General features: G+C 42.5%; 1 protein-coding gene across 1 annotated transcript in view; it reads right to left on the reverse strand.

Moving 5' to 3' along the window:
• The window catches only part of LOC119577723 (histone H3.v1-like), a 14,624-nt gene extending 13,613 nt beyond the window's left edge, over positions 1-1,011 (reverse strand). Inside the window, exon 1 of the mRNA XM_037925280.1 lies at positions 423-1,011. The gene's annotated coding sequence lies outside the window, so the exon portion shown is untranslated. The remainder of the gene's footprint in view (positions 1-422) is intronic.
• Positions 1,012-10,000: the final 8,989 nt, after the last annotated feature.

The raw sequence follows: 10,000 nt of genomic DNA on the forward strand, positions 1-10,000 counted from the left end.
GAATGGGATTAATCAGAATTGGAGTAATGTCTCGTCCGGTAGGAATACCCATGCACAGCAGGTGGGTCCAGACCGTTGAGACAGAGGATGACCTATCTAAACAACGCGAAAGTTCATACCACAAATGGAAGTGAACTCATTCATGATGGTCAAGAAAGAAGTTTTGAAGAGCATGATCGTCGCCGCCCTAGCGCATGACACATAAAAAAAAAAACAAAAAGAAAAAAAACTGATACACATTTTAATATAAAACAAAAGAAAACATTTGTAGAGAGTTAGAAATCCACACATTTATGAAAAAATCTGGAGCATCAAGCGAATTGTTTACAGCTCAATCTGCATAATATTTCCATAATCCACAGTTTTGATATCACTATGTTTACACTGTACATAACTGCATGAACTCCACGTACGTCACTTACCGTCACAGTAAGTCGAGTCTCTTTTTTATTTTTCGAAAGTTTGGATCAGAAAGATTTAGACCGAATCAACTGTCGAGTCGTTGGCGGCCTGGTCGAGTTGTTTACACTGGTTGCCATGACGACACAGCCGGCGATCTGCTAAGGGAAAGCAGATAATTTCCTTGTATTGATTTTACACACGCACACACACATTATTATTATTGTTATTATTATTATTATTTTTTTTTTTTACGATAGGTTCATGTTTGAGCTGCCGTGGTCACATCATTATACTTAAATGTAGTTTTCATGTTGTGATGCTCTTGGAGTGAGTACGTGGTAGGGTCCCCAGTTCCTTTCCACGGAGAGTGCCGGTGTTTCCTTTTAGGTAATCATTCTCTTTACTTATCCGGGCTTGGGACCACCAAATCAGTGATGGTCCCACCCAGTGGATAAATAGACCTTGCCCAAGGAACTTCATCGTATATAGTTTCGATTTACCTAAAATTATTTAAATCAGCGCGCGTGCTCACATATACCCGTGGGCGTTGCGTGTGTACATAGATCCACTCACGCACTCGCACGCGGCGATTAGTGTGTGCACTTGCACTGTTTTAAATAATTTTAGGTAAATCGAACCTAGATACGATGAAGTACCGATGAAGTACGCACACACATACATAAATATATACATACATACATATAATATATATATATATATATATATATATATATATATATATATATATATATATATATATATATATATATAGAGGCCGCAGTGGCCGAATGGTTAGAGCGTCGGACTCAAGACTGTCACGACAGCAATCTGAGTTCGAGGGTTCGAGTCACCGGCCGGCGCGTTGTTTCCCTTGGGCAAGGAACTTCACCTCGATTGCCTGCCTAGCCGCTGGGTGGCCAAGGCAGCCCAAGTCAGTGCCGGGTAAATAGAGATGGTGACTCGGAAAAAAAAAACACCGGGCGGAAGGCAATGGCAAACCACCGCTCTAAATTGCCAAGAAAAATCGTGGAGACCCATGATCGTCAAGGCCGCGGTGGCCGAGTGGTTGGAGCATCGGACTCGGGACTGTCACGACGGCAATCTGAGTTCGAGGGTTCGAGTCACCGGCCGGCGGGTTGTTCCCTTGGTCAAGGAGCTTCACCTCGATTGCCTGCCTAGCCGCTGGGTGGGCGGGCCAGCCCAAGTCACTGCTGGTCCCAAGCCCGGATAAAATAGAGAGAATGATTACCTAAAAAGGTAACACCGGCACTCTCCGTGGAAAGGAACTGGGGACCCTACCACGTACTCACTCCAAGAGCATCACAACGTGAAAACTGCAATTGAGTATCATGCTGTGACCACGGCGGCTCAGACATGAACCTACCGTTAAAAGATATATATATATATATATATATATATATATATATATATATATATATATATATATATATATACACACATACTCACTCTCACTCTCTCACATGTGTGTGTGTATTGTGGTATATATGTGTGTGTGCGTGTGAGAGAGAGAGAGAGAGAGGGAGAGAGAGAGAGAGAGAGAGAGAGAGAGCTTGATTGCCTACCTAGCCACTGAGTGGCCAAGCCAGCCCAAGTCAAGTGCTGGTCCCAAAGCCCGGATAAACAGAGAGAATGATTACCTAAAAAGATACCACCGGCAATCTCCGTGGAAAGGAACTGGGGACCCTACCACGTACTCACTCCAAGAGCATCACAACATGAAAACTACAATTAAGTATCATGCTGTGACCACGGCGGCTCAGACATGAACCTACCGTTAAAAGAAGAAGAGCCAGGGTTGCGGTGAAACTGTCGGCAGCAGGGCAGTGGATATCTGGTGAAAACACCTTCAGTTCAACTGATTACTGGTTTCACCAAATAATATGTCTGGCGTATTACAGTGTAACTGTTTTAAAGCGGCAGAGATAGTTCTTCCTAGTTAGTTGGAGACTGCGAGTTGAGAAGGAGCCTGGGGGATTCCACTCAACTTTTCTTTTCTCCTGCCAAACCTCTACACCAATGATTATATATATATATATATATATATATATATATATATATATATATATATATATATATATATAGTCCGATGCTCTAACCACTCGGCCGCGGTGGCCGAGTGGTTAGAGCATCGGACTTAAGATTGGCACGACGGCAATCTGAGTTCGAGGGTTCGAGTCACCAGCCGGCGCGTTGTTGCCTTGGGCAAGGAACTTCACCTCGATTGCCTACTTAGTCACTGGGTGGGCAAGCCAACCCAAGTCAGTGCCGGTCCCAGAACCGGGTAAACAGAGATGGTGACTCGATAAAAACACCGGGCGGAAGGCAGCGGCAAAACCACCGCTCTAAATTTCCAAGAAAATCATGGAAAATACATGATCGCCAACTTCCAGTAGGACAGAAAAGAAAAAAAAGAAAAAAAAAAAAAAAAGAAAAAAAAAAAAAGATATATATATATATATATATATATATATATATATATATATATATATATATTCTGAAACAATTATGAGAGGTGCTCTAGAGAATTTTGAAGGAACTGTGGATGTTGGAGGATACAAAATATCAAATCTGAGGTACGCCGATGATATAGTTTTGATTGCCAGCAGTATCACTGAACTACAACAACTACTAGATAAAGTTAGAGAAGCAAGCGAAAAGGCTGGCTTATTTCTTAATGCCAAGAAAACTAAGATCATGAAGATTCAAAGATAACCGGCAATGAACAATGATGAACATGTTACAATCAATGGAATGATTGTGGAAAATGTGAAAGAGTTCACTTATCTTGGAGCTGTTTTAACTAATACATATGATGATTCACCGGAGATAAAAAGAAGAATTACCATTGCCAAAAGCGCCACAGTTGCTCTCAATAACATCTGGAAAGACCGAAGCATTACCTTACGGACAAAACTGAGGTTATTGAACTCATTAGTTTTCCCAATTGCATCATATGGTTCTGAGTGTTGGGTGTTGAAGTAGATAGACAAGAAAAAGATCAATAGTTTTGAAATGTGGTGTTACAGACGAGTACTGCGTATTAGCTGGACAGAGAAGAAGACGAATGATGAAGTGCTGAGAAAAATAAATTGTAAAGACCGACTTTTGGACATCTTGAACAAGAGGAAATTAAAGTTTATTGGTCATGTAATGAGAAGTAAAAGTATTGAGAAAAACTTGCTGACAGGGATGGTGATAGGAAACAGAGGAAGAGGCAAACCAAAGACAAGACTGAGCGACAATATCAAAGATATTTGCGGGCTGTCGATGGTATAAGTGGAAAGAAAAGCGTAAGATCGAGTTTAGTGGCGAAGGATGGTGGAGAGGTCCACGGCTGCTCAAACATGAGCATACCGTTATTGATGATGATATATATATATATATATATGTCCTGGGTAAGACAATAAACTGCACCCTGGGGTTCCCTTGAACAAGGATAGCACCCTATTAGCTCCCTATACCAGGGTTGCGGTGAAACTGTCGGCAGCAGGGCAGTGGATATCTGGTGAAAACACCTTCAGTTCTACTGATTACTGTTTTCACCAAATAATATGTCTGGCGTATTACAGTGTAACTGTTTTAAAAGCGGCAGAGATAGTTCCTCCTAGTTAGTTGGAGACTGCGAGTTGAGAAGGAGCCTGGGGGATTCCACTCAACTTTTATTTTCTCCTGACAAACCTCTACACCAATGATTAAATACAGAAACGATAATTCATACCACATCGCCCGTCGCGTGGGTTATCAAGGGGCGCGTTAGTCAGTGGGCAACCAGGCTGACAATGTTAAACATGCATCTGGAAGACAAAGAAGATAAAGAAAACATGTCCAATTAAGAAACACATTAAAAATCGGAACGTGGAACGTAAGGAAAATGAAAGAGATGGGTAAATTACATACTGTCTGTAATGAAATGGATAGATACAACATTCAAATACTAGGAATAAGTCAGACCAATTGGAAAAGTAATGGAAGTTTCAAAACTAAAGAAAACAAGACAGTTCTTTTTTCTGGAAAAGAAGAAGGAAATTATAGTCACGGAGTTGCTATGATTCTCACGAAAAAAACTGCAAATGCACTAATTGGGTACAGCCCAATAAATGATCGCATTTTAAAAGTCAGAATACAAGCAAAACCTCATAATATTAGTATTATACAATGCTATGCACCAACCAACATTGCAAGTGATGAAGAAATGGAAATTTTTTATAACTCTCTCCAAGATACTTTAGACACAATCCCTAACAGAGATGTAAAAATAATCATGGGAGACCTCAACGCCAAAGTAGGAAAAAATAATCTAAAAAATTACACCTGTGGAAAATTCGGCCTTGGAGATATAAATGAAAGAGGTAAAGATTTGATTGAATTCTGTAGTACAAATAATCTAGCAATGGCCAATACATTGTTCCAACACCACCCAAGACACTTGTACACGTGGTTTTCACCAGATAAAAGAACACGCAACCAAATTGACTACATTGTGCTGAACCAAAAATGGAAAAGTTGCATAAAAAATGCCAAAACAAGACCTGGTGCCGACTGCAACAGTGACCACCAACTACTAACTATCGACTTTAAAATAAGACTCAAAAAGATGAAGCGTCCAACACCACCTCTAAAGCTCGACTACAAAACTCTTGATAACAATTACAGTGTCAAACAAATTTGAAATACTCAATCAATGTGAAGATGATAAAACACCAAATGAGTTATGGGAAGAATAAAGATAAAGTTAGAGAAACAAGCGAAAAGGCTGGCTTGTTTCTTAATGCCAAGAAAACTAAGATCATGAAGATTCAAAGATAACCGGCAATGAACAATGATGAACATGTTACAATCAATGGAATGATTGTGGAAAATTAACGGTAGGTTCATGTCTGAGCCGCCGTGGTCACAGCATGATACTTAATTGTAGTTTTCATGTTGTGATGCTCTTGGAGTGAGTACGTGGTAGGGTCCCCAGTTCCTTTCCACGGAGAGTGCCGGTGGTACCTTTTAGGTAATCTTTCTCTCTATTTTATCCGGGCTTAGGACCAGCACTTGACTTGGGCTGGCTTGGCCACCCAGTGGTTAGGTAGGCAATCAATGTGAAGTTCCTTGCCCAAGGGAACAACGCAACGGTCGGTGACTCGAACCCTCGAATTCAGGTTGCCATCGTGACAGTGTTGAGTTCGACGCTCTAACCATTCGGCCACCGCGGCCTTGACGATCATGGGCTTTCATGATTTTTTCTTAGCAATTTAGAGCGGTGGTTTGCCATTGCCTTCCGCCCGGTGTTTTTATCGAGTCACCTCTCTATTTACCCGGCACTGACTTGAGCTGGCTTGGATTGAGCTGGCTTGGACACCCAGTGGCTAGGCAGGCAATCAAGGTGAAGTTCCTTGCCCAAGGGAAACAAAGCGGCGGTCGGTGACTCGAACCCTCGAACTCAGATTGCCGTCGTGACAGTCTTGAGTACTACGCTCTAACCATTCGGCCATCGCGGCCCCATATATATATATATATATATATATATATATATATATATATATATATATATATATATATATATATATATCTTCTTCTTCTTCTTCTACAGGCTTTTGTCCCAGTTCAACTGGGGTCGCCGGTGCGGAAAAAATCGCGTATACAGACATGCAATGCAAGCCACGTCAAAGTTGATCGAACTCAGTCGAACCAGAAAGGCCAATCCTGATGAAGCTGCGGCGACGCGGTCGCGGGCCGCCGTCCTCTCGGATCCGGAGGCTCTGCTGCGTGGGGGCACCTTGGCTGCGTCCTCACGGCCGGGGGGCCTCGGCGACGCCCTAGCTCTGTCTGCATTCCTGATTCTCCGCATCATGTATTGGCTTGGCAGGGGTTTTTACGGCCGGATGCCCTTCCTGCCGCCAACCTCTTTTAGTCGCCTCTTACGACACGCAGAGGGTACGTTGGACCTATTCTACCCCGGGGTCCACACGGATATATATATATATATATATATATATATATATATATAACTGCCCCTCCTATCTCTCTCTCTCTCTCTCTCTTTTTTTTTTTTTTTTTTTTTTTTTTTTTTGTATATACACTTCATAAAGGCCGCGGTGGCCGAGTGTTTAGAGCATCGGACTCAAGACTGTCACGACAGCAATCTGAGTTCGAGGGTTCGAGTCACCGGCCGGAGCGTTGTTCCCTTCGGCAAGGAACTTCACCTCGATTGCCTGCCTAGCCGCTGGGTGGGCAAGCCATCCCAAGTCAGTGCCGGTCCCAGAACAGAGATGGTGACTCTGATGGAGTACGAAACATCACACGAAAATTTAAACCTACAATGGACACTATCAAAACTGAAGATGGACTTGTTTTATGTGATGGAAAAGAAGTCAAAGATAGATGGAATCAATATTGTTCCAACTTATACAAAAAGAATAAAGATCTAACAACAACATTAATTAGACTCAATGACAGCGAGGATGAACCACCGCCACTGCTGGACGAAGTTATAAAAGCCATAAAAGAAATAAAGAATAACAAGAGCCCCGGAATAGATGAAATAACAGCAGAACTAATTAAGAATGCTGGCGAAAGTGTTGAATACTTCTTCTACAAACTCTGTACAAAAATATCAAATGAAAGAAAATGGCCAGAAGACTGGGTAAAATCAGTCTTTACTCCCATACCTAAAAAAGGTGACGCACTCCAATGCAACAATAATAGGACAATTGCATTGATAAGTCACAGCAGCAAAATTTTATTGAAAATTATTGCTGAAAGAATGAAGTTGAAGTTAAGAGAGGAAATTGCAGACGAACAAGCAGGTTTTCGCCCTGGAAAGGGTACCAGAAACCAGATTCTAAATTTAAAATTGATCATAGAGAAAAACAGAGAACATCAAAAAGACCTATACCTGTGTTTCATCGATTTTGTGAAAGCTTTTGATACTGTTGATCACGATATCCTCTGGAATAACATGTACATATGAAGTTTCCAAAACACATCATCCAACTAATAAAAGCCTTGTATGACCAGGCTTTTGGGTTAACAGAATGGTTCGAAGTCAAACAAGGAGTACGACAGGGTTCTGTCTCCGCACCTCTTTAACATATATTCTGAAACGATTATGAGAGGTGCTCTAGAGAATTTTGAAGGAACTGTGGATGTAGGAGGATACAAAATATCAAATCTGAGGTACGCCGATGATATAGTTTTGATTGCCAGCAGTATCACTGAATTACAACAACTACTAGATAAAGTTAGAGAAACAAGCGAAAAGGCTGGCTTGTTTCTTAATGCCAAGAAAACTAAGATCATGAAGATTCAAAGATAACCGGCAATGAACAATAATGAACATGTTACAATCAATGGAATGATTGTGGAAAATTAACGGTAGGTTCATGTCTGAGCCGCCGTGGTCACAGCATGATACTTAATTGTAGTTTTCATGTTGTGATGCTCTTGGAGTGAGTACGTGGTAGGGTCCCCAGTTCCTTTCCACGGAGAGTGCCGGTGGTACCTTTTAGGTAATCTTTCTCTCTATTTTATCCGGGCTTAGGACCAGCACTTGACTTGGGCTGGCTTGGCCACCCAGTGGTTAGGTAGGCAATCAATGTGAAGTTCCTTGCCCAAGGGAACAACGCAACGGTCGGTGACTCGAACCCTCGAATTCAGGTTGCCATCGTGACAGTGTTGAGTTCGACGCTCTAACCATTCGGCCACCGCGGCCTTGACGATCATGGGCTTTCATGATTTTTTCTTAGCAATTTAGAGCGGTGGTTTGCCATTGCCTTCCGCCCGGTGTTTTTATCGAGTCACCTCTCTATTTACCCGGCACTGACTTGAGCTGGCTTGGACACCCAGTGGCTAGGCAGGCAATCAAGGTGAAGTTCCTTGCCCAAGGGAAACAAAGCGGCGGTCGGTGACTCGAACCCTCGAACTCAGATTGCCGTCGTGACAGTCTTGAGTACTACGCTCTAACCATTCGGCCATCGCGGCCCCATATATATATATATATATATATATATATATATATATATATATATATATATATATATATAACTGCCCCTCCTATCTCTCTCTCTCTCTCTCTCTTTTTTTTTTTTTTGTATATACACTTCATAAAGGCCGCGGTGGCCGAGTGGTTAGAGCATCGGACTCAAGACTGTCACGACAGCAATCTGAGTTCGAGGGTTCGAGTCACCGGCCGGAGCGTTGTTCCCTTGGGCAAGGAACTTCACCTCGATTGCCTGCCTAGCCGCTGGGTGGGCAAGCCATCCCAAGTCAGTGCCGGTCCCAGAACAGAGATGGTGACTCGACAAAAACACCGGGCGGAAGGCAACGGCAAACCACCGCTCTAAATTGCCAAGAAAATCTTGGAAATCCATGATCGCCAACGTCCTTGTGGGGCAGGGCACTTGGAAAAAAAAGAGAAGAAAGAAAAAAAACACTTCATACATTCACTTTACCTCCACCAATCAGTCATTTAGTAGCTGGAAAGAGGTAGCCCTTCTATGTGAGGTTCAGTTTGTAGTTCATTGCTCTGTGTTGATACTGGTTGCCAGCTTTGATTTTATTTGTTTCCAAATGTAGAGCACAGCCTTCCTTAAACAGAGAATCGTTGTAACCATAATACAGACGATATTCACGATGCCCGAAAAGCCCATGTCAATCGTATATAGGAGTACAACCCTAGAGCTCTCGACAAACTGGTACGTTAGCAAACCGAATGAAAGGCCAGTGATTTATAAAATAAGAATGGATAATAATAGCAAGTAATAAAACCCCACATTACTCCTCTTTATGCATACACCGCAAAGATGCGAGTGGAACAGCGGTTTAGAGGTATGCTTGATATTGCACTCGTTACAATACGCGAGTTCTTCTTCTGTTGACTCCGAAATCTTCGATTCTGTTTTCGAGTTCGAATCATCGATTTCCTCTCCCGCTGATTTAGATACAATATATATTAAGAGTGCTAACAGGTTCGATATAAATAAGGGTCCTAAATATTTAAAAACAAGCGGCAAAGAAGATGGGTACCAAGGATCGCACAGGGATCGAATCTGACTTTTAACAACAAAGACAAGAAAGAAAATGGAAAGGAAGGGATTCCCGCAGGACAGGAACTTCAGTCGCTTTTTCATGCTTTGCCAGACTATCGAAGACTTTTCCTTATTATCGCTTTTCGTATCGTTCCCTTCCCAAAGAGTGCAAAGTCTGATGATAAGATGTACAACCATACGTACAATATGGAAATTAATATAACATACCCCTGCCATTGGCCAGGCCACAAATAACACCGAGACAAAGGCCAAACCGAGAACTGTAAGGAGCACGGCATAACACATTCGCGCTTTTTGACTGGGCTCTTGTCCATCAAGAATTTCGATGAGGAGGTCAGTCTAAGCGTCGAGGGAGGTAGAAAGAGAAGGCGGTTCCTTTGATTACAAAGGAGATTGAGTCGTCGTTTCTTTCTGTTGCAAGGGAGCTTGAGCCGGCACTGTCTATGGTTGCAAGGGAGCTTGAGCCGGCGCTGCCTATGGTTGCAAGGGAGCTTGAGCCGGCACTGTCTCTGGTTGCAAGGGAGCTTGAGCCGGCACTGTCT

Source organism: Penaeus monodon, chromosome 10, assembly GCF_015228065.2.
Source record: "Penaeus monodon isolate SGIC_2016 chromosome 10, NSTDA_Pmon_1, whole genome shotgun sequence".
In the NCBI taxonomy this organism is placed as follows: Eukaryota; Metazoa; Arthropoda; class Malacostraca; order Decapoda; family Penaeidae; genus Penaeus; species Penaeus monodon.